General features: G+C 41.7%; 1 protein-coding gene across 2 annotated transcripts in view; it reads left to right on the top strand.

The window, feature by feature from the left end:
• LOC119917187 (leucine zipper putative tumor suppressor 2 homolog) overlaps nucleotides 1-24,999 on the top strand; it is a 44,007-nt gene that overhangs the window by 6,536 nt on the left and 12,472 nt on the right. The window contains exon 2 of one of the 2 annotated variants that reach the window (XM_038737342.1): nucleotides 11,244-11,344. The gene's annotated coding sequence lies outside the window, so the exon portion shown is untranslated. Of the gene's footprint in view, nucleotides 1-11,243; nucleotides 11,345-15,481; nucleotides 15,765-24,999 lie in introns of those variants that run through there. The other variant, XM_038737341.1, reaches the window with a different exon arrangement.

Below are 24,999 nucleotides of genomic sequence, written 5' to 3'. Positions count from 1 at the left end.
ACACACATGTTGGGCCCTAATGTTCCCAGAATTCTTCCGGGAATCTCTAGGATGCCGTCCCAGCCGTGGTCTCTGTAACATAATTCCCACCACCCTTTCATTTGAGCCAGCCCTCATCCCTCAGCGGCCCCATCGCACATGAATTGCCAGGACTCAGCTGGCCCTGAAGCTGTCCTGTGCAGACTTTAAACATAGCTGCAGTTTATGAAGTGATGCTGTCACTGGTTTCAGCTCCATTTCATTGGGACTTGGAATCAGACTGACGGAGCTGAATCCTGAAGGTGTTGTCCGCCTTTGTGTCGCAATGTCTTTGTCTGCTCTGCCTTATCCTGCAGAGAATTGGTTATGGAGGATTGTGTACATCTGCTGAGTGAGATTTCTTGGAAATGAGAGACACAGTGCGGATAAAAAGATGAAGGACAAGGTTTGCCTTGTGGCTGATCAGCAGAAAAGTGATATCAAGTTCTTAGCATGAGATATACTCTGTGTGTGTGTGTGTGTGTGTGTGTGTGTATGCTCAGCTAAATTTTAAATACTAAACAATGAGTCCAGTGTGATTCTTTTACATGCACACATTCACAAGCCTCCCTCAGCTTCCCTCTGTGATGTGACATTCAAAAGATGTATTGTCAAAATAAGCCTTTGAGATTCATATTATTATTAATGGGCTGCATAGCCGTGAAGCTCACTGTGTTTGGGGTCTTGGCGTCCCCTACCCCCCACCCCTTTGGCCCAGACTTAGGACAGACAGAAGTAGGTCAAAGTTTAGTGGAGCGTCCTGTCTGAGCAGGAGGATTGGAGAGGTGGAGTAATAATCCATTCTGGACAAAAGTTGGGGTTGTCAAGTTGTGGATCGTCTACCAGTGGCTTATATAGACGGTTTCACACGCTGGTGATGATGTTAAGTTACTCTTTAAACTGTTAGATATTGAAATTTCGTATCATTTGGGCTCTCAAAGAAGAAGGAAGAAGAAGAGAGTATGCCAAACAAAGCAATCCTTTTCACAGCCTGGCACGTTGAAATATCGTTTTTATTCATGGAGCATATTACTCATTAGTGAGCGTTCATAAATCATTTACATTGAATACATTAATGACAACGAATACACTCTAATAACCCTGATTGTTTCATAATACCCTTGAAAAGTACAGCTAACACATTTTATTTAGACAAGAGCCTTCAGCTGTGTTAACAGGTTCTGTGAGGCTGTACTTGGGCTCAGCAGTGCTTGGGCTCAGCAGTGCTTTGGGCTAAATGCTGAAGCAGGTATGATGTTTACCATGTTCTTACGTAATTGATCATATTAGCATGCTAACATTTGCTAATGAGCACTAAAAGCAAGATGATTCAGTGGCTGTGTGCTGTAATGCCTGATAGGCAGCCTGCTGTTATGAGGTCGCTCTGCTGACTTCGTTGACCTTTCTGAGCTAAACATACCTCAACAGATTAAGGTGTCTGGGTGTTTGGGTGTCGTGCAAGAGGGGACTGAGTTGAGGAGAGGTCAGACAGTCGGGTTAGAGTTGAGAAGAGAGGGCTGGAAGGGTGAGGTTCACATGGGGGGAACTAGGCTTTTGTTTTTATTGCATCATAAAGTTTGAACACATGTTGTTACTTTAGCTCCACTTTTAGCAATCGATGCTAGAAAGGATTTGGAATATTTATAGTTTAGAGCTTTCAAAAAATCAGATGTTATTGTTGATATGAGGGTAAAGAAAAGCCTGAGGAAGGGACGCATATCGGCAATTACACCATGAATTGAAGCTCATCTAAATTTCAAACCTCCCTTCAAAGTCAGCAGAGCGGGATTTGCTAGTGGAGTTTAAACGTAGCTGTGGTTTGCTGTCAAAGATCAAACAGATAGACTAAGGTGGAGACAGGGCGGTTTGGATGGGTAGCAGCGGTTGCGGATGCAGAGATGAACGTCTGAAATGAGGCCAGTGTGATCCTGTCTCATTTACTATGCAGGGTTGGGAGGGGATTAGCCTCGCTTACATAACTCTGTCTCCCCCCCCAACCAGCCCATCTCCCCCTTTCCCCCATCCCACACACTCTCTCCCTCTCTTGGCTTATTTGTTACTCCAGTAATTTGGATATCTTCTCTTAAAAGAGAAGAGACAGAAGGAGACTAAAAATGGTGTTTCAGAGAGACCACAAGGAGGGGAGATGATGTAGGCGAGGGACAAAAATTCAGAAGGGACACGGAGTTGGAGGAGGACATGGAAAGCAAAAAGCTGTTGAGAAAGAGAGTGAATGAAAAGTCTGCAGATAAAGGAAAAGAGGAAGCGGGAGAAAAAAGAGGGACAGGGGAGTGCTGGGGATGGATGAGATAGTCTATTTATAGTTTATCCCTGCTGTTGGGTTAGACCGCCTGGCCCAGCGCAGCACAGCTCAGCATCCATGTCAGTCTTCATGTCAGTCTCCATTAACTCTATATACACACACATATACAGTATAGGTCACGAAAACGTGAGTACGCTGACCTTTGCGACTAAAGAACGAGTAAAAGATAATTACACAGTAACGGTGTGTGTGTGTGTGTGTGTGTTTGAGGCGCTGAGGTGCTAGAGTTAACCGTCAAACAGTGTCTGAAATAAATATGTTGTGAATGCTGTGGGTGAAATTGCGTGCCACTCAGCTCAGTGGGTGAAACCTTTTGAGGCAGTGAGCGACGTGATCAATTTAAAACACACACAAAATCAAACAGTGAACACACCCCAAAGTTGTTTTTGTTACAACATCTTCTCCCTGATTTTACTTGATCTTGTGAATAAATTAACTGTGCACAATCTCCCGTGTCCTTCAGGTTCTTTTTTGTTCTTAGATCATATTTGCATATCTGTGCTCTCTTTTTTTTTTCTCCCACCCCGTCCTCTCACATACATACAGCTACAAGCACACGTGCAGGTGAATGCATGTGTTTCAGATTGAGAAACGTGTTCCCTCTACTACATGAAACTGTGGGCTTCCCTTCTGGCTGACTTGGATGACATCAGTGCACTTGTTTATTGTACCTACTGCAGGCAAAAGCACACACACTCACAAATACACATTACACAGGCAGAGAAATGGCTCCTGCTTTAAACTAAGTATAGGAGGTGTTCAGTTTTTCTGCAAATTACTATTTTTAGTTTATTTATGTATTCACCGTAGCAATGCTGGCTCAGGGTGATTTTCGTTTCATTTTCACACTGGTTTGGTCCAAAACAAAACAACTTGGTTTCGTACCTTAAGATGATAACACGAATTCTAAACACTGGCCATCTATATTTACTTGTGTTTTTGGTCGGAATATGGCTAAAACCAAAGGGATTTTTTGTTTTTATAATCAGCCTACGATGGGAAACGTTGTGGGATGATCAATGGGAAGTTATTAACTGTGAGCTGAAGGCTGCGAGGACTGGCCAGCTACTGGGTAAGTTCCTGGATGATTCATGGAACAGTCTTGGTGTTGCACAGGACCTCGTTTGTTTCTGCTGTTCCTGCTCCCGGCTCACCCTGCTCCAATAACACTTACTGCGGCCGTTGCAGAGGACACACATATGCAGACACACATTCATGAACACACATAAATGCAAGCATTCACAACATGTACATGTGGAGGCATCTGCACGCTTGCAGAGAGCCAGACAATAATCACTCTTATGCTGTCACTCCTGCCATGTAGTGTAGCACAATTTTGAGATCCATGTACTTAATTTAAGTAATTCCATTTTATGCCACTTTATGCTTCTACTCCATGACACTTCAGAAGAAAATATTGTACTTGCACTACATCTATCTGGCAGCTACAGTTGGGCCTATTACTTACTTTTCAGATTCAGATTTCATATCACTAAAACATATGTTTATAAAATGCCAAGAAGGTCTTACTCGCAACTTATCAAATACTGCCTCTTGGTCACTGGCCGTACGCTTCAAACTATGATGCTGTAATGTCAGTTTTGCACATGCAGGGCTCAACGGTGAAGCAAGCAATAACAAATATGCCTTTAGAATTTCAAAGTAAAGCATGTTGAGAACATGTGCTTGTGAAACTGTCGCAGTTGTTTAGGAAAAGATTATGGTTTGGGTTAAAATAAGTACTTATATAAGTCGTGTTATGTAACTTAAGTATTGGTTTCAGATGAGAAACGAATAGAGGTCTTCTTGTCCTGTGTTTGACCCATCCAACCTCCTCCCTTTAGTAGAATTTTGAATACAGGACTTTTGATTGTAGTGGAGTATTTGTGTACAGATGCACTGTCAGCAGTGGTTTCCATGTGTTCTTGTGACAGCACCAACCAGTGTGGGGTAGTCATGGGTGGTGAAACATGCAGCCACCGGGAAGTGTGGCAGGTGCTGTTTCTCTTTTCAGCTTTCTCCGAGTTTAACTTCAATGTACAGTTCAAGTGCAGCCAGATGTAAACAGGTGTTTCAGTGTGTTTCTGTGAAGTATGTGCCGATCTTTTGTCTGTCATCTACCACATGTTCTAAGCAATTCCATATACAATGTTCCAACTCCTTTATGCTGAGAAAGAGGGAATCTGTGCATAGAAATGTATTTGAAATAATTGAAGAAAAGCTAAAGACAGAGAGAATAACATGAGAGGAGACAGAGTGTGTGAATGAAAGGAGATTAATCACATCCTCCAGACGGACAAATTGTTAGAACAACAGGGGCAGGCTGATGGAACTGGAGACAGACAAAAGCCAAGACAAAGCTTTTGGCTCCAGCTGCGGTTGAAGCGCTGAAAAGGCAAATGAAAACTTTCCTACAGTCTTTTTTCTCATTTGTTAATATCCCCTTCTCCTTATTTCCTCTATCCAGTCTCCTCCTGCCCGCGTCTCACAGTTACCCCACAGAAGACGCTCATTAGTCATCAGCTGTCTGTGAACATACAAGATCATCCTTTTTTTTCTAGTAAGATTTTCATACTAGAGTTTGATTGTGTTCAGCTGTGGCCGAGCTTCAGCTGCTGCGCTTAAGATCGGTTACAGAGATAGATTTGACCGACCGCTGCTGACCTCCACTCTCAGCCCGATCTCATGTCATCTCATCTAATCTGGCCACCAAGGAGGACGACTTAAGATCTGAAATCTTAGAGGAACATTACAGGGTGGAGAGAGAGGAGAGTTAGAGGAGGAGTGTATCGATTTAGCTGTTTCACTTCAGGGAGGATTGAGTACTGAACGTGATGAGGTCATTCTCCTCTGGCAGTCCATTTTGTGTTACTCTATACATTTCAGAAGGAAATATGTAAATTTTATATTTATCTGACAGCTCTAGTTACTTTTCAGTTTAAGATTTTACATTAAAAAACACAGCAGAGGTTTCTTTTTGGCTTGTGACCCTTGGGGTCTCTTGTCACATTTTCATGTGTCTAAGAGTGATTTCCCCTCTAAACTTCTCAGATGGTTTCATTTCAATAACTGCTCATGACTGTGCTCTGGTCTTATTTCATGCTTTTCTTCTAGGTTTACATTGCTGGATTAAGGTGAAAGAGATTCTTTATGGAATACTTTAGAACAAAGATGGAGGGCCCCATCTTGTACAGGAGGTTTTAAGATCATTATTTTTTATTATTATTTCTTCTATAACTTCTATTATTTGTTCTAAGGTTTAGGGTCCCTGAACATCAAATCAGTTTTAATTGAGTGCTGCCATCATTACAGTTGCCAGACTTAGACGGGCTGCCCTCTAGTGAACAGTACTGGATCTACACCAAGCCTGACCTGAGCTCCTTGATCAGAACTGTGCAAACTAACAGGACTGGAGTTTAATATATACAGCAGATAGATCTATCAGTGCAGCTTGGGCAAATGCAGTTCCCATTGTGTTTTTTTCCTTAACCTTTAAGATGAATGGCCCTCATTAATCATGGTCATTTGTCTTCAGCTGTAAGTCTAGAGGTCAGTGATTAAACGTTGTTCTCTGTAACGTCGCCAGCTCTCTCTCTCTCTCTCTGTCTTCGTCTCCCTCGCTCAGAGGATCAGAGGGAGAGTTGCATTACGCCGCTGCTCTGCTCTGCTTTTCGTGGCTCTGATGTTGTCTGCCACCAAATCCCTGCTGAATAAAAGTCAGAAATTGAAGCAGCAAATCATGTTTTATGTATGTGTGCTTACACAATGAAAGCAGGCTGGAAAGTGGGCCAAACATCACACAAGGCACATTATGGCAACAAAGCAGCTTTCCACTTTCTTGGAAAAACGACAGCGGCGGTGCCAGGCACAGAACACTATATGAGTGTTAGGTTAATGACAGCAAAAATGGAAAGAGAGATACATAGAAATTGCATTATCTGACTGCTCTGTTCAGTCAGGTAAAACACTTTTGCTATTCCCATTGATTCTATTCTGGTGTAGAAACTGGTGTAGTGCTGTTGACTTGTCAGCTCCATAATTTAACAGAAATGTCTGGGGATGAGCGATATGACAATTTATACTGTGAGAGGATAGCAATTTTTCAGTTTATACTGGGCTAGCTTTCACTTAAATGTCTCTGGTTGTATTAATCAAGTGTCAGGTGATTATTTTGTTGATTATTAATTAATGGTTTGATTTATAGAATGTCAGAAAGTTGTGGAAAATGCACAAATAACAATTTCCCAAAGCCCACTTGACTTCTTCAGATTGCCATTTGAGAAGCAGCAACCAGAGAATTTTGGGCATTTATGCTTGAAAAACAGCATTTTTCTGTTGATCAGTTGATTGTTTCAATTCTCTAATTGGTTATTGTGGGCAAATCACTGAGAAGATTTGCTATTGCATTTAGTTTTGGCTTTAATGTGATGAAGTAGCGTGATTTATGTGGCATGTAATTCAGTGGATTATTCTTACATTTTACAAACAAAACGCTAACAATTGACCAAATAATCAAGATGATTGTTGGTGGATTAGTTGAAAATAGACAATATGTTTAGTTGCAGCCCTATTTATTTTACCTTTTAATAGTTTATCATAAAATGCACTATAGAACTATATGCAGTATTGATTTGGCAGTCTAAAAAGACATATACCAACATTTCACCCCAAATGCTCACCCTTGCTTAGATATGTCTAAAATTTGTGTTCACATGTGTGACGTGTTTTAGGACTGAGCTTAACTCATTCATTCTGCAAGAGTCACCTTGGCACAGATTTAGCCACGCCTTTTGTGTGACGGAAGCTACTTTCTCCTTCACTCATCCCTTATTAGAACGGCACTGAAACACAGCAGAGACTTGGACTAACCAATATAACATTGGAGGCACTGTGATTAACAGCGTGAACCCAAGGCACACAGGCCGCATAACCTTAATAACACCATCAGAGGAAGTTAGTACTGCAGCACCCTGTAGGAGTGCAATCCTTAATCATAGTGTCAATGTACTCACATAAAGTGGGGTCCCTGCAGTGAAGACATATGCTACTAGAGATGTAATCTATCTACCAGTGATCTAAACGATTAATAATCTATATCTAATCTGCACCTATGGGTTCAGATCAGCCCATCATACAGGTTGAGATGTCATTTCCTGATTAGAGATCATCTAGAGCGCATTGAAAGGAGGCGTGTGTGTTTGTGTCTCTTGGCCTTGAAGTGGGTTATATGAAAATGAAAACATGTAAAACTGACAACAAGCAGGCCACTGAAAATCAGTTTTGTTTTCTTTAGTGATTATTTTTGCTGTGATGCAAAGACGATACCAGTGGAAACACTGTCGCGCCTTTTCGCTTTGAAAGTACAGCGGCCCTTGTGCTGCGGTCCGGCCACACAGACAGCTCTTTTCTTCCTCTTTGGATGTTTTGGCAGCGTCTTTACCGGTGTACTGTGCTGATTGCAAAACAGCGTCACCACATCAGCGTAATGCCGCAGCTGCAGTTACAAATGACAGAAATCCACAAAGTGCAACGTTCATTAAAAAATAGTGTTTACTATGAAGACACCTGTCAGTTTTGTTGAGAGCTGGAGGCAGGACCAAATTTGACAGTGGCGGTTGCCTCTTAATGCTCTATGCAGGAAAACCCTACAATGGATTGGCATGCAATTTTGTTGACATTCATGGTTCTCTGGGGATGAATCCTTCTGACTTTGGTAGTCACCACCATGAGGTTCCCATCTGTCGTTTTGAGTGAAAACAACTAACTTAACCCCCACCCTGTTAGCTCACCAATATCACCCCCAACTCTGTGTCCCTTAGGGAAGACCCTGACCATCTGTCCTCCTGGGGGCTCCCTGTCAGGACAGACTGCTGTCTTTACCCCATGCTCAGCTGCAGATGATTGCACTTTGTCTCACTGGTGTTCACAGTAACAACTACAAGTCACGCAGCTTCAAATCAGACCGCAGATGGCTGAAACACAATAATCATCAAATGGCAGAAATCCCAGATCCTGATTGCCACTTTAATCAGTCGTACCTCGGCCTAAAGCCTAACTGACCACTAGATTTCTTGGAAATCAATTCATACTGTAAATTTGTGAGACCGACACATGATTTCAATTCATGTTTGCTCCATATTGCTATTTGAGCTTCTTAAAAACGTCAGCTACATCAGAGATATCAAGAAATCTAAAGGTTAATCAATAATCATGTTTTATGGGATAATTTGTCAGAATGAAATGGATTACATTGATTTATAGGAATGGGGATTGTTAATTTTTATTGATATTGATACCCTTATTGAGACTGCTTAATGATCCGATTCTTTTATCAATACTACTATCAACACACTTTACTATTATTTGATGATGGGTATTTGGTAAGACCTGGCCCAAAGGGCCTGAGGTAGGCCTGCACAGTTTGAGGGTGCGATAACATTGTTATAACAAATTTTGCAGTGTGCATATTAACTGCCTGGTTGTTTTTAATTTAATTATAGGATTATACTTTAATATTTTAAATACAGCTAAATGTTGCAGCAAAGTCACTATACAAACTCAATATTTGACATCACAATAGTGAGTGATGTTTAGAAAGAATAAAAACCTTTCTTATATTCAGTCTATGATAAAAACTCATACATCAGTCTGTGTCAGTCCCTACTCTTTCGCTGCTGCCTCCTCCTCCTCCTCCTCCTCCTCCTCCTCCTCCTCCCTCTCTGCTGTTATTCACTGCCTGCAGGTAACATTACCTGGTCAAAGGAGGAGCGGCTGGTTTATCTCAGCCAGCAGCTGAGTTTTCAACAATGTGCCAAGATTTTAGGGCTGACCCTAAATAGTCGAAGATTCGATGCGCCTGATTACACTGAAGCTTCGCGCTGAAACAAGGATCATACCATTTTGTCGATATGGGTGTGCTCAACGTCTGATTTTACATAGAACTACCAGAGAGAAAAGGGTCAACAATAAGAATCTGGAATACTGGAAAGGTACCGTGTAAGTTACAGTGACTACTAGTGAGCTACCTTGTGTTACACCCCCCCCCCCCGCACAAAAAAACAGCACATAATTTGCCTAACGTTATCAGTGACTCCTGTGTCAGGGACAGCCCTACCAGATTTTAAGACTACTGAGCAGTCTAACATTATGCTCCAGACAGACAGCTTTATATTTAGCTTGTTTTTAACATTTGGTTTTAATATTTGGAAGCTCAAAGCATAACGTTACATTATAGGACCCGCTAGTGTTGATGGCAGTATTGATAAGCTTATTAATTTTGGGGTTTTAAGAAATTTCAGAACCGGGTCCTTTTAGAACCGGGTATCGATCCCCATCCCTACTGATTTAGTTTAAAAGGTTTTACATTATGTTATGCTTTCCAAATTAAATTAGCACCCCGCGACCCTGTATGCAGCATAAGCGGTTGACGATGGATGGATTAAATTAGCATTCTTGTAGCATCTCCATAGCCGATGAAGTTTTGTGCTGGGTGCTGGAGAAAAAGTTGAGTTCTTGACAATACTTTTTATTTGAGGGAAAATCTGTCCATATTGCTGCAGTCTGTGTGTTTGTGACAATAGGTGTGAAAGAGCCCAGTCAGCATCTGTTTGTGGCTCCTGAAAGCAGCTCTGAGGCTCGGCCTGGCAGCAGGGCGACGTGGCGGGACTGACCCCTGCACCGGGACACTGGGGCCAAAATCAATAGTTGTATCGTATCACTTATCAGACTGTAACAAGCAGACTGATTACCTCATCACCTGCTTGTGGAGAGAGTGGAAGGGTGGTGGAGAGGAAGCAAAGAGAAAAAGGGGGGTGAGATCGAAAGATAAAAAAGCATAAATTATAAAAGGGAGGGTGAAGGATCATTTTGGAGGAAAAAACATAAAACCCTCCAGTGTACAGATGGAAGAAAAGACCCCATGTTTTCTGTTATATTCAGGGGTGGCAATAGTGACAAAATCAAGCTTCACTATGTCACTACAGTCTGTACTGTGGCATATAATATATTTACACAAAAATATTTTGAGAAAATGAATACACAGAGGAATTCATCAACTTAAGCTAATTTAGGATATTACAAAACAACAAAAATCAATGCATCACCAAGCACCACTGCATTATTACCTTCTTTTCTTATAAAAACTGATAATAAAAAATATATAACCCTCATTTAGGAGAAGAAGAACACACAAAATCATATCATAGTAAAATCATAGTATTCATATATGTATGAAAATTTATAGCGGGGACATTGCGATTCATGGTCTGCGCCGCAACCACTCAGCGTCCCTTAATACCTAAAGCAGTTACAATTCATATTTTTATAATAATGTATCAAATGACGAGGTGAAAGGGACCGCTGGTATTGTTGAGCCTACAGAGAAATATCTCTCATGCAGCTCCCCTTGGCTATACGGAGCTTTATAGTGACTTTGAAATTATTGTTTAGCTGCCCTTAAATTTACAGTTATGGTTCCCTCTCACCACTCTCAGCATCAGTTTCGGCTTTAAAAACATGAACATACTCCAAAAACCCACTGCTTAGCACTAAACAGAAGACACAGTTAGCACCTAGCTGGTGAGCATAGTGGAGCATTTAGCAGCTAAAGAGTCAGTTATTTCTCTTAGGAGTTGGTAGAGACCAAAAACAGAGAGTGAAGATTGGCCTTCCATTTGTCAGATGAATCACAATGTTGCTCCATAACTGCTGGATATGTAAATAAGGAAGTGTTTGCTAACAAGTTCAACATATCAGCTTAAAAGGTGACAATATGTCAGTGCTGTGTTTATATCTTGTTACACAAAAAATCTGTTATTGAAATTTTAATATAATGTAAATTCTGCAAACATCAGTGTTATTTTGGGTCAACAGTTTAACATTAATTCTCTATGTTTTCCCTCAGAACAAAGTGCAGGAGAAGAGAGGAGCAAGTGATGAGAGCTCTTTGCCATTTCCCTTTCTGCCCCAGACCTCCAGGAGGAGCGCACTGGGTGTCACTCTGAGGTAAAGAACCACACACAAAAATAAAACACCCTCTGCAGACAAAACCCTTCTCTGACAGCGCTGACCTTCAGTATTTGCTGACTAAAGCGTCCCCCACACTCCTACCTCTCTTTTTCTTTCTGTCTTTCTCTCTCCTTTCACTGTTGTTGTTGTTTTTCTCTCCTGTCTTTCGAGGAGCCATGGACATTGATCATTGTTCTGACTTGGTGGTGTGGGCTGGAGTTTGGAGGGATCCACGGTGGTCACTTTGTCACATGGACACACACACACATTTATGGTAATGGGGGTCTTGGCCTCCGTCTTTGAAGTGTCCGGTTAGGGATTGGTTTTGGAGATGGATGGCATTTGGAGTGTGTGACACAGGGGGGTGGAGGGAGGAGATGAGGGGTCAAGGGGTCAGGAATTTGGTGCTGAGCCTGTGTTGTTCCATACGGCAGCCGGGTGACAGCAAAGTCACGGAAGGTGTGTTTCATCTATTTACTTCTGCCACAAATCTAATTTTAGCTACACTCCCTCTTTCACAAAACTTAATATGGAACTCCTTTAAAATAATTTTGTTTGTTTCTTTCAGCCATGAGCAGCCTCACAACACTGACTCCTGACATGAGCCCCTTATCATTTCTATCAGCTCAAGGCCACACAGTAAAGGGCAGTGTTTTTGAGATATGTGGGGTGATAATAATGTGTGGTCAACACAGCAGCAGCTGTCTTCCTCTCTTCTTTCCACTGTCTCCGTTACAAATCTGCTGTCTCCTCTACTCTCCGTCTTTCCTCTAGTCCAGCTCAGCCTGTCCCAGCCCAGCTGTCCCCTTCCTTCATTAGCTGTCCCACAACGATAACCACCGGCTGCTTAGGCAAGGTCACTTTCAAAATACAAAGGACTCTGTATAAGTCCTACTCACTTTGGTTTATACAGGTTTCTCACAAGGTAACGTTGCACTAATGATTATTTTTATGTTAACAATGGATAAAAAGACCAGACTCTACAGACTTAATTATTTAAATGCATATTTTGGAAGCATCAAATAGTGGTTTGAGTTCCAGTGCAGCGAAAGAAAGTAATAACATTGTTAACACTGTGCTTCATTACAGGGAAATACAAAACCGTAATAATATGCCTTTTGAAGTATACATTTTACAAACACAAGCATGAAGTGAGCGGTCTGTTAGATGCTAACGACAAGCAGTAATGATTCTGAATGTGTCGGAACAATCAACAAGGAGACTGAACATTTTGTTAATTTATTTCAACACAGTATAACATCACACAAGTCTTGTTCAGAATACGGAAAAAAAAAAAAACTTTCAGCTTCACAAGAACAAATACTTGTGGACTTACCAAAACAAAGGTAGTTCCATGTTGCAACGATCCCCTGACACTTTCGTATTTATTTAAATTTAAATAAATGAAAAGTTTGTTGACTAAGACTCTTCTCAATGACTAACATTTAGGTTACTTGGGGGCAGCCCTAGATGTGAGTGAAATTACAGAGAGCTACATTCTCTGCTGTGTGTGTGGTATGTTTCCACTTAATAAACAAGTTTAAACTCTTTCTCCCACTCTGTGCTGACTCATACGAGGTTTTAACATGTTAAACTGAACTGATACTCTCAGTTTTCCAAGTTACCCATTCGGAGGCTGAAATAGAAACTCTTGCTGACTCACAAACACACACACACGCACTTACTGTGAAACACGCATAAAAGACTCAAAAGCTTTCTGGTGTTTTATTTTCAGCACAGAGAGGTGGGCTGTGTTAATGGCAGTAAAGTGCCAAGTCAGAGAGCTGAAGTATACTCTCTTTTCACTTGTTATACCACTGTGGGACTCAGAGGGAGGTACAGAGAAGTTCCAGTAAAGAGAGAGAGAGAAGACACTCTCACACACGCGCGCGCGCACACACACACTCCTCTAGCATTACTTTGCCCTGCTATTGGTTTTCCATGGAAGCAACACAACAATGAACCTAGTTAGTGATGTGTACCACATTGCTGAGCACTGTGTGTGATTAATAAATAGCATAGAGCTTAAACAGTTAGGAAATAAATCAAATAATGAATTGATGGGGGGAAAGGCCTAACTGAACAGTTTTCATCATCAAATAAGTGTTAACAGCTGCTAGCAGCTCTATGTGGCTGTAGCCTACTTATAGGCACAGAGGGGCTTTGCTAACATCAGCATGCTAACATGTTCACGGTGACGATGCTAACATGCTGATGTATTCATGTTTATCATGTTAACTATCTTTGTTTATCATGTTAGCATGCTAACATTTGCTAATTGACCCTTAGCTAAGCTACGCCCCGAATAAATAGTATAGTATAGGACTCATTCTAACTGAGGTCCGACACTTTCTTGGATGCGCTCCATTCACTCGAACGCAAAAGGAGTCGTTTTCTAGCTTTCTTCTACCGTATTTATATAGATATGGTCAAACGCTGTTCCTGGGGCACTTGTAATAGTCACAGCTACCCAGAGAGGTTGAAAGGAGAAGTACAATTTATTCTCTTTCCAAAACCTAAAATAAATTCAGAAAAATGTAGGCTGTGGGTTTTTCCTAATGTGATGTTAGTTAGCTAACGCTAGCTAATTTCCTGCTGAATGTAACGTTATAAATCCCTACTGTTGTGCTTTTTAACAATTGTAATAATGAATAGAGGCCTACCCAGCTTTACAGGAGCGGTGTGGATCCTTAATATCGTTGTCTTTTGTCTCAATCATCGGGGGATCGGTAGGCTTTAGCTTCTATCTTTCATTTTTTTTCACGTCCGTTTGAGTCAGTTTGACAGCCTGAATACAACCTTCAAATGTATAATACAACTGCAAAACTCTCACTTTCTGAGATCGCTTTTTCCAACAAATTTGTCAGTATTTCTCCGGGGAGTGCATTAATAGGCAGTGGCAGCGCCGACAGTTTGTCGGACTTTGCAACAGTAACTAAGGGGGGCGGGGCTTAGCAAATGGTCAATTATCAGTTACATTTGAGGCTGATAGGGATGTCTTTAGTTTTGCAGAAATTTGGTCATGAACCAAAGTAGCCTATTAGAAAAACTGAAATGAAAACCACGGATGTCAATCTCATGGTGGAGCTAGAGGAAAAGTCAGGGGATCACTAAAGTCATTGGGATTCATCCTCTGGGCACTGTGGATATCTTCCGTCTCAAAAGTTGAGATTTTTCAGTCTGCTGCACTGACCAACAGTCCTGCATTGCCATTCATTAAGCCACGCCATAAGTATGGCCTTAAATGCCAAACATTTGGTGTTTCAAGCTTCACAAATGCGAGAATTTGCCGCTTTTCTTTATTTTCCATGATTTTAATATGTCCTCGGGGTCAGGGAAAAACACTTTGGGAACTTGTGATGAGCATTTTTACTTTTTACTGACACATACTAGATGATTGGTTCCCAACCAGGTTTCAGGTTAAATCTGAGGGCTCTATGGATTATTAAAAGGAATAAAATAAACACTCTCAATTTGCAGCCTTAATATAGCTACAGTATGCCTATCTCACTGTACACACATTTTTCTTTCCATCATCAGTCTCACAATCTCCAAACAAACAACTTCAACACATCACTCAAAACTGATTCATTTCCTGCTGTCTGTTACCTGCCAAATAATACCCATGCTCACCTTCATGTGCACAAGACAGCATGTGGAGTGCGCAAGCACAAAGATGAGCGGAAACATGTTATGTAACTTATCCAATATGAGTGAATTGACCCACAGCCTTCCCTCTGTAGCGGTTGCAGCTCTTGATGTAGTCAGTGTTTGATAATTGCACAATTGGGTCTAACAGCATTGTTATTTAGCCAAAGGATAAATGCTTTCACACAGATCCACCAAACAGAAACAGTGGACACAATTTCTAAAAATGTTGTATCTGACGCAGGATTGTATTGATGCAGAGAATATGGGTGAAAGAGAAGGGGATGGATGAAGCTCAGGCTAAAAAGACAGGGGGAGGAGAGTTGTGTGTGTGTGTGTGTGTGTGTGTGTGTGTGTGTGTGCTAACAGAGGGAAACTAGAGGCAGGGGGGCTGGTAGACAAAAGTGAGAGAGGGGAGGGAAGGAATGAGGAGCGGGGGCGGTGCTAAGGCAGACAGCAGGGAAGGAAAGCTGAGAAGAGGAACAGTGGAGTGAAGTGAGAAGAGAGAGGAGGAGGAGAGGACAGGGCAGGAAAATAAGGGGGCTTCCATTTGAAAGTCCTCGTGTCGGGATATGAAGTCCTGGTGCCGCGCAGAGGCAACGGCAGGAAGCACGGCAGGAAGCTGGAGTGTTGTAGAGGAGAGGTAGACGACGAGGTAAAAAAGAAGAATAGATGTGTAGAATCTGAGCCAACAGAGACTGAAGTGATTTTTCTTTTTTTTTCTTCCAAGAGAGACAAGTGGAGGCAGCGATGCAGGGCTCTCACTGGGGTGAGTGTGGAGGAAGAAACAGATTGTGTTGTGCATGTATCTGCATAAGTTTGTGTGTGTGTGTGTGTGTGTGTGTGTGTGTGAGTGAGAGTGTGTGAAAATTAAATTCTCTAAACTCAGGCTCTCTATACCCTGCTCTTTATTCCAGTTAGGCTTTGTTTACATAAAGTCAAATTTGCCTGAGGAAACTTTGTGTTCATGATCACCTTGAGTCAGCGTGAATCCACTTCAGAGACTGTCAATTGCGAAAATGCCAATAATGGAAGATGTGTCACGGAAAGAGTTTGAGACAAAAGTTGCTTGGCAGGCCCATTCCACATGGAAACACTGATTTTAACAGGATTGGAAACTAGTTCAGGAATGCCAGTGAAGGCCAAAAAGTTGGCGAGGACTTTTAAATCTGGATACACTGAGACCTGAATGTTCAAATAATATACATATATAAAGAATCCCTGGAAAACTTGGTTTTTAGTCATTTTGACTGGGATTTAAGGCAGCTGGTTGATGATTCAGAGCTAACATTGACTTTAGGTTAGTTTTCTGAAGTGGTGTTTGCTGTATCTGCTCTAAATGACCCTGGAGACGCTCGGCCTGCAGAAGCAGGAACAAACAGACCCTGTAGCTTAGATTTGTTGAGGTGGGATGATGACTTTTCGGTGGTGTGTGAGCCCAGTTTTTCTAATCCTGACCATAGGTAATCTGCTCATTACAGACTGTTGGGGTATCGATTTGAAATTTCAGCCTTTGGAAAAGCTGTTCTACCTTCTGGACAGTTGGCCTAGAGGAGGAGGAAGGAGGAGGAGGAAGGTGTTATTCAATCTTTCTGCACACACACTCACTTTGAAGATCATGAGGCAGCATATATATATTTCTACCAGACAATTAGGCTATATCTAAGAAACGTGACCTCTACAAAACATGTTTTTATCCTGAAGACTCAACGGGTATCTTTGTGTTTCTTTTGATGACAAAGCACTCTGGGAGACACAGGCTGCTGTTGTTTCTCTTCTGTCTTTCCTACGCGTGTAATTACAAGACTCCTTTTGTGCCCTGGGCCACATATTGTAGTTTCTTATCAAGTTTGTTATGGCCCAAGAGTGATGTGTCAGCAGATGTGTTTATAGTCAGAGCGGTTTGAAGGCCGTCCATTCAGTCAACTATTTGTAGTAGCTGTCTGTTTGACCTGTGTCATGTTAAGGTTTTATTTGAGTGAACGCTGGAGAGAAGACTGTAATTACCATGACTGGATTTTGGCAGGGTTAGAAGAAGCATGACGTTTTACTCCATAAACACAGCGGCTGTAAACGGGCAGGTGTTGAGACGCAAACGCAGACGTAAAGTTTAGCTCGAGGGAAGGGAGAGTGGCCACAGAGATTGAGAAGATGGGTTACCTCATCTCTTCTGAACAAAACAAATGAGGTAAATGTGTGTCACATGTTGCAGGTTACATACGTAACCCTTTCCAGCCGTGTTGACTCATGCCTCCTCTGTTTGTGTGTGTGTGTGTGTGTGTGTGTGTGTGTATGTATGTATGTATGTACAGTATCAAAATATAGTAAAGTAGCTCCAAATAAAAGGAAGTGAGAGATTGATATGTTCCTTCTTTGTTTTCCCCCCTTTCATTCTCTTCCTATTGGGGTTAGGTTCTGATAGCTGGTTCCATTTTGGATCCAGTTCCAAGTAGAAAAAACAAATCCCTGATTGAATCTCTCATTCACAATTTCTCTTAGATAGTTTCTTGTCCCTCTTCCTCGCACTACAACTTTAAGTTGAGAGAACGACAAGTTCCTTGCTCCATCCATAATGTTAAAGTAAGAACTCATGGCATTTTTGATAACTAGAGAAGTATGAGTTCACGTATATTTCGTTGATATTGCTGAATGAAAAAGTAGAATTAATATTACTTCCATTGTGTTGTTTTTACTTCTTAGCTGTAGTATGGCCCCCCAGTGATGAGCAAATACTGTATTCCCTTGCAACAAAGGGAAAAATATGTCAGGACAATGGTTTATGAACATCACACAGTAGTGACAACATATGTACTGCACCCTTTCAGCACAGCAGAATCTCTGTGGTGTAGGTGAACAAAAAGCAGTCCATATTTTTGCAACTAAAATGTCTTGCCAACAAACACAATACCAAAAAAAAAATTCTGATTCAGTTCTACTTCCTATTCTTTGCTGCCTTATTTTCCTGGGATCCCGTCGAGCTAAATGTCATGCCAGGTATTTATGTAAAGCCTCTAGTTGAGAAGCATGGTGGAACGCTGAAGGAGGGAGACTGAGAGAGAGGGGGAGACAGAAACACAGGAAGACCGAGAGACAGCAAGAGATTAGAAGTCGGCCTGGCTTCTGTTCAGTTTGCTGAATGTGTGTTTTCCACGCCAGTCTCTGTCCCCCCTCCATCTTTCTCGAGTTTACAGCGGCACGGACAGTATGTCTGAATACTTCTTTGCCATGTCAGATATTTTCTCAGATGAGAGGAAGTGAATTATACATCGAGGCTGGCACAGTAAAACTGAGGCGTCGCTGCTTATGTAATAGCTGCTGTGGAACTCATTTTCATGGCTGTGTTAGTAGCACTGTGTGTGTGTGTGTGTGTGTGTGTGTGTGTGTGTGTGTGTGCATTATATTCTTAGCCTTAGCCATTATCAGTGATTTCACACTAAAGCTGGGACACCTTTGTTGAGCCATTTCATATGTTGTGGCGTACTATTCCTTACTGAAGGAATACGAACAAGTATTAAGTAAACAGCTCTCCTACAAACAAGACTGCTGTAACTGCCCCCTCCTCGTTCTCCCTCACTTTATAGGTCACATTGTCAGTCAAAGTGTTGTTGCTTTCAGCGTGAGTTTACAGGCCCCCTTCTCTCTACTCTATGCCCTCTGCTAAACTGAGACAATGGCCTCCCACTGTTCATACAGCCAAAGCTGCGAGGGGGAAGGAAAGGAAGTTTAGGAGGGAAAACGTTACTCTTCTCTCCTCGTTTGGGACAATGAGAAGTCAGAATAGCCTGGGCACCTGGATTTCCCAAAATATACTCCAGTAAAAGCCGTGCTACAGACAAAATGGCCTGCACTACACTGATAAGATATCAAAGTTGCCTCCAATTATTGTATTAAGCCCAAGTCAGGGAGTTGAAGCTTAACTGGTCATTGATCCTAAAAACAGTAGTTCACTGACCAGACTAATCCCCGTGTCTCTACCGCTGGCATTGTTGGTATTTCCAGTGTCTGCTGGTCTGACCACTGACCGCCGCTGGATAACTGTCAGTGGCTGGAAATCCTCCTGGAAAATCTAACATTTGGAGCGGACCAGGAATGTCAGCCATCTTCCCCTTTTTCAAATACTGTTACCTCAGTTTCCTCCCATGCCAGCTGACTGCAAACCAACAGTCTTCAACTCTAGTGCTGTTTAGGTCTGAGTATGGAAACTGAAATGTGTCCTCATCCAGTATCAAAAATCATGTAATGAAAGCTAGCAAAAGAAAGCGTCTGGTGAGATTCATGATCTTATTTATATTTTACTTGATCAGATAGTTCCTGATTTTACTTTTTAAAGGAACTGTCTTGAATTGAACTGTCAGCGTGGGCTCCAGGAAATCACTGCTCCAGGCCAAGAAATAGTTTGCCCCTCCCCCCCATAAAATCACAACATGTCATTTTTACACTTGGGGTTTTTGCAAAGATTAAACAAACAAAATATATCATGTTTATTAGTGAGCTTTAGACGTGCTGCTAGATGGATTTTATGACCTTTAGACAGAGCCAGGTTAGCTGTTTCCCCCTCTTTTCAGTCTTACGCTTAGCTAAGCTAAAATAAGCTAAGCTAAGATATGTAGCTGCTGACTGTAGCTTAGTATTTACAGTACGAAAAAAGTGGCATCAATCTCCTCACCTAACTTTTGTTTTTTTGTTGAAAGACACTGATACTGTATTTAGCAAAGAAAGCAGAAGAATCGATGTTGATACCTTAAAGACGTGCCTACAAGCTAAATTTTTTTTTGTCAGCCTATGCTCTCTGTGGATGAACTAACAGGGCAACTCATGAATAAAACTAGACATTGTAAAAGTAACACACTGGACCCATATATAAGCTTGTGATTGACAGTTTGTGTCCCCAAATGACCATAGTGTTTTCACAGGGCTATGTCGCTACTTTCATGTCATCCCATTTCAATAGATTTGCTGGCTGCTCTCTCTCTCAACCCCCACGGGGAGTTTCTCTGCAGTTATATGTGTATGTGATAGGGAAAAAGAAAAAAACTAATCTAGGCTTCGGTCACCCCACTCTCCAGCAGCCTCTCATGTCTGAATTGAGGCCAGATGCTTTGAGATGCTAAAGAGCCAACCTGTCCTCTGTCAGTCTGTCAGACGTACAGAAAACGTACTCACTCTTCACCTATTCACTCACTCGTTCTCTTTCTTCCTTCCTTTCCCCAATTCTTCTGTCTTTCTATCTCATTTTGCCTGGCGCATGAAAAATGTGGGCCTCTGCTGCTATTGCAACACTTCCAAACAGAGGGGGCAGCTAAAGTCTGCAACAGCAACACATTGGTTGTAAAAGAGAAGGGGAAAAAACTGAACTGTGGGAGGACCTTTTGCCAATTACTTCTGCACAGACCACTTTTTAGAAACCTTATTTCTCAGTTTGTGTCACCACACAAAAAACCTGGTTTAATGAAGTTAGAGCTTCACAGCAGCCTGGACGCAGCCAAGAACTCACAACTTTTGTTAAGCTACAATGTCAGCCATGTTACTTTGCCAAAGAGGACAATATCTCCCTGGTTTGAATGAAAAGAGACTTGGCACTGAGGCGAGGGGTTAATGAGAACTGAGTACGTTTACATGCATTCAGCAGTCTCATACACACACACACACATTCTGCAAAATCTTAAAGCCAAGCCATGTGGGGGTAGGTGACAGTGAGAGACCACTCAGACAGATAGTCATTGTGTTGGAATGGAGGCATATTATAACCTCAGGTCTTCTGGCAAAAGATTAAAACACTTCTCTCATTTTACTGTGGAGTCGGCTGACTTCATCACAATACCATTTTCTTGGCTGTTTGAAGTTTTATTGTTGAGTTTCAGTGAGTAGATGCTTGACAAATAAATGGGAGTGTAGATTAGGTGTGGACTGATTGCCTTGCTGAGGTACTATGTGTGTCGGTGTGCTGCTGCTTTGCCTGTACTTGTGGATTTTCTTTTGTTAGCAGCCATCGGGGATTATTGTGACTCACCTAGCCTGTTGACTTTCTCTCTGCCTCAGTCTCTCTTTCTTTGTTAGACTCTCTCCATCCATTGGGATCACCGGTCTCATGATTAATCAAGGCTGGTCTGAACAAGCTCTCAACTTTACACAGCACAATAACTTACTACACACAATATCCTGCTTTATTTTGGAAACTCAAAGTGTTTGGATACCATTGACTACTATCTTTGCATCAGTTAAATTCTATTGGGCAGTGACCACCCATCAAAGAAGAAGAAAAGTTACACAAATACATTTTTTATGAATGGTTCTCATTACTGCTCACATGCTGATACTTTTGCCCTCATCCACACCGTGCCTGCTCTGATTTGAAAATTTTATACTTTCCACCTGTTGCTCTCGTCTTCACACTGGCTTTGCCTTCAGTTAGTCACGCTGTGGTGTTGCGGTTAAAGAAGTCACTGATGAAAATCTAGATGCATAGACCAGTGAGCAGGGAGTCGTAGGAAAGGGGGGATGGAAAATGAAAGTGTGACTGGAGAGCAGTGGAGCAATAAGCCAACACAGGAAGCAAGAAGAGAGGAAAGGGGCGTAGGTGAAAATAGTCAGGAACAGGAAAGAGGGATGAAAGTGGAGGAAGGAGGTGGCAAGACCCTAAAAACATGGCAGGTAGTCAAGAAGATGTCACCTTTACCAGTGGTTAAAGCTGCACTAATCAATATTTTTATATTAACAATGGATCAAATAACTATGTGTAACTAGCTGGTGAACATAGTGGAGCATTTAGCTGCTAAAGAGACAGTTATTATGCACAGGAGGTTATTAATATGTGAATGTTATTTGCCAAAAAATAAGTCAGATTTACAGAATATTGAGAGTCTTCATTTAAAAATATTTGTTGAATAAAGCTGATGATACAAGGAGCAACTTTTAGAGCAATGTTGTTGGGCAATGTTGCCGTCAATGGTAATGAGTAAAGATTACTACCGTTATCCCCCCCACCCCGCCCCGCTGCTATCCGTTCAAAGCATAGTCGGACTTGCCACCAACAATATTGCTCAAAAAGTTGCCCTGTGTATCATCAACTTTAAATTGCCAATCATTTGCTGTTTACAGCTTCTCCAATTTTAGGACTTGCTGTTTTTTCTGCTTTATAGTTTAAATTGAGTACCTGCTTATATAGAAATAATCTATAGAATAAACAATTCGATAAATAATTTAGAGAGTAAAGTATGAGAATAATCATCAAACGCAGCCCTAGCTTTATTCAGAATGTTTTGTAACCAATATATGGCTATATGTAGGGGTAATGGTTTACAATTACCATCACTAGGGAGTATGCTTCTGTAGAGAAATGCAAATAAGTTTGCCATTATTTGTTGGTTTGCTCCTGTCCTGTTTGACAATGCGAATAAATTCAGTTCAAAACAGAGCCAGCACACAGGAAACATTGCATTTGTTTGTATCTTTGTGGATCGAAGCCAAGCATAAGCACAGTAGCTAGCATCACACTAGAGCTACAACCATTAGTCAATTAGTCGATCGAAAGAAAACTAATCGACAACTATTTTGATAATCAATTAATTATTTCAGTCAATTTTTCTGAACAAAAATGGGAAAAATTTGATTCTTTCATCTTCTTAAATCTAAGTAATTTCTCCTATTTTTTCTCATTTATGATAGTAAATGAAGAGTCTTTGGGTTTTGGACTGTTGGTTGGACAAAAGAAGCAATTTGAAGGTTTGTGCTCTGGAGGATTGTGATGAGCATTTATCACAATTTCTTGACCTTTTTATTTTATAAACGATTAGTCGATTAATCGTGAAAATAATCAGCAGATTAGTCCATAAACAAAATAATCGTTAGTTGCAGCCCTACATCACACTTGGCTAGTTTGTACATTATCCAAGTTTCAACAGGTTTCCTCAAAAATATACACAATAAATCTTCTACCTTTGCTCTGCTGTAGGTCTCTGCTGCTGCAAAGCTTGACAACATGCACCCATGACCTCTCTGGTTTTGCAGGACTGAAGACGTTTCGGCTTGATTTGTTTTCATAGTGATACATCATATCAGCGGAAACTCTTGCACATGTGGCCTCAGCTTAAAAGGCCCCATGTGTAAATTTCAGCTGTAATTTTTTTTGCTCCTTGTCTCTTATCGTTAAAACATCTGAAAGAGGCAGACATGTGGAAGGAAGATGATAAAAGAGAGAAAAGAAAACTGACACAAGTAATGTGTTCGGCGCTAAGCAATAAGGCGATGGTTTAGATAGGAAATGTCGTCTGCCTTCACATTTGATTTTGCTGTTAGGCGATCTTAAGCTGCTCAGACCTTGGTGTCTGTCTGCTGGCCAAATAATGACCAAAAAGGATTATAGATGCCCGGTGTTCCCAAGAGCTCAGGCCTCTTTAGAGCCTCTCTTTGGACTACCTGATATTGGAATTTCCCTAAGCCTTTGACCACCACCCCCACCCTGCCTGCCTTTGTATTGTACCCCCAAACCCACTTCTTTCTCTTTTGCCTTATTCTCGCTTCTCTAACTCTGTCCTGAGTCTCCGGAGCAACTTGGAGGTTGCGTGTGATTGCGAGGCGCGATCTGCTGCTGCGGAATAATGGGCTTCCTCTCCTTGTCTAATACAGCTGTTATTAACAGACTTATCATAACGAGATTATTTCCCCCTCACAGACCCCCTTCTGGATCTTGTTAGAGAGCTACCTGGGAACCTCTTTCTTCTGTCAGTCCTGCTCTTACTCATCATGGGCCAGTTGGTGGCGTGTGGAGGGTAAACTCTCACAACCACTTGGTGTATTTACAGTTCCTGACAGAAGCAGTGAGGCTGCCTTTAAGCCATTCAGCATCATTTAATAGTTTTAGACTGTCAGGATGTGGTGTAGAGTGGCCCCAGGTTGACCCCACAATAGCTGGCAGCAACACTATTGGAGTTTATTTTTGAATGTCGAATCAAATGCCTCGCTGAGAGAAGCGCCTCATGAAAGACTATCAGAATGATTTCAGGCACTTGAGATGCTTTCTATTTTTAGTGACGGTGACTGGTTTTTCTCTGCCTGTCTTGTGCTGCTGACAGCAAAGGAGGATGCATGTAATGAGAAATGTGGAGGAGGCGGTGAGGATGGATGCTAAAAGTATTTTCACTTTGTCAGAGGATTGCAGTCAAGAAGGTGAGGAGAGGAGGTCTTCAGTAACTTTAAGACTTTAAGAAACAACCAGTGAACAACATCAGAGGGGGAAATTGGCTTCTGGGATTTGTTGCCTGAGTAGCAAGAACAATACCAGACCCTTGGAGGTTACAGCGGTGGGAGGACAAAATCAGACCAGCTCCCCTCCGCTCATCGGGGGGGGGTCACAGTTGACGGTCTCAGAGGGTTGTTAATTCTATTATCCCCGCCTGAGAGGTCCCTGTCAGGGCTGGGAGAGAAGAGGTGGGGTCGGCTAGATAAAAGGTGAAAGGAGGTTGAGAGGCGTGATTATTTTGGCATGGGAAGTGATCACATACCACACATGTCTTTATCTCGTTGACTCATGTTTACTCATGAAGTCTGTCTCTTCTCTTTAACTCCCCCTCACTCCCTGTCACATACTCACAGACATGCTTACAGTTTAGTCAATATGGCCGAATAATTAGAAAGCTGTATTTTTCTTCTCAATTCCGATACTAAGTACTGGATGATATGACCTAAAATCACCATTAATAATCACTACAAGTTTGTGAAATGTTGTGAAGTATTTTTTAATACATAAATGCAGGGTATTTAATTTCTTCTACTTGATTAACACAGTACCACTTAGAGATTCTTGACATTTGGACTGAACTGGACCACCTACATGCCCTGCTGCCCTCTTAGCCTCGTTTTGATTTCTGCAATGCATACATCTTAAGGGTTCAGTATGCTTGAAACAAACTAGTTCATTCAGCATGACTGTATAAAAGAAGATCTGAACACTGTGTTCAGAGTGTTTCAAGGTATGCTATGGCTATGGGTGCACCAAAAACTCCCTA

This window comes from Micropterus salmoides, unplaced genomic scaffold, assembly GCF_014851395.1.
Source record: "Micropterus salmoides isolate LMB-PRFRI ecotype aquatic unplaced genomic scaffold, ASM1485139v1 Ms_hic_scaffold_22, whole genome shotgun sequence".
In the NCBI taxonomy this organism is placed as follows: domain Eukaryota; kingdom Metazoa; phylum Chordata; class Actinopteri; order Centrarchiformes; family Centrarchidae; genus Micropterus; species Micropterus salmoides.
The sequence above is the reverse complement of the archived record's forward strand: the minus strand, read 5'-3'. Positions and strand labels throughout refer to the sequence as shown.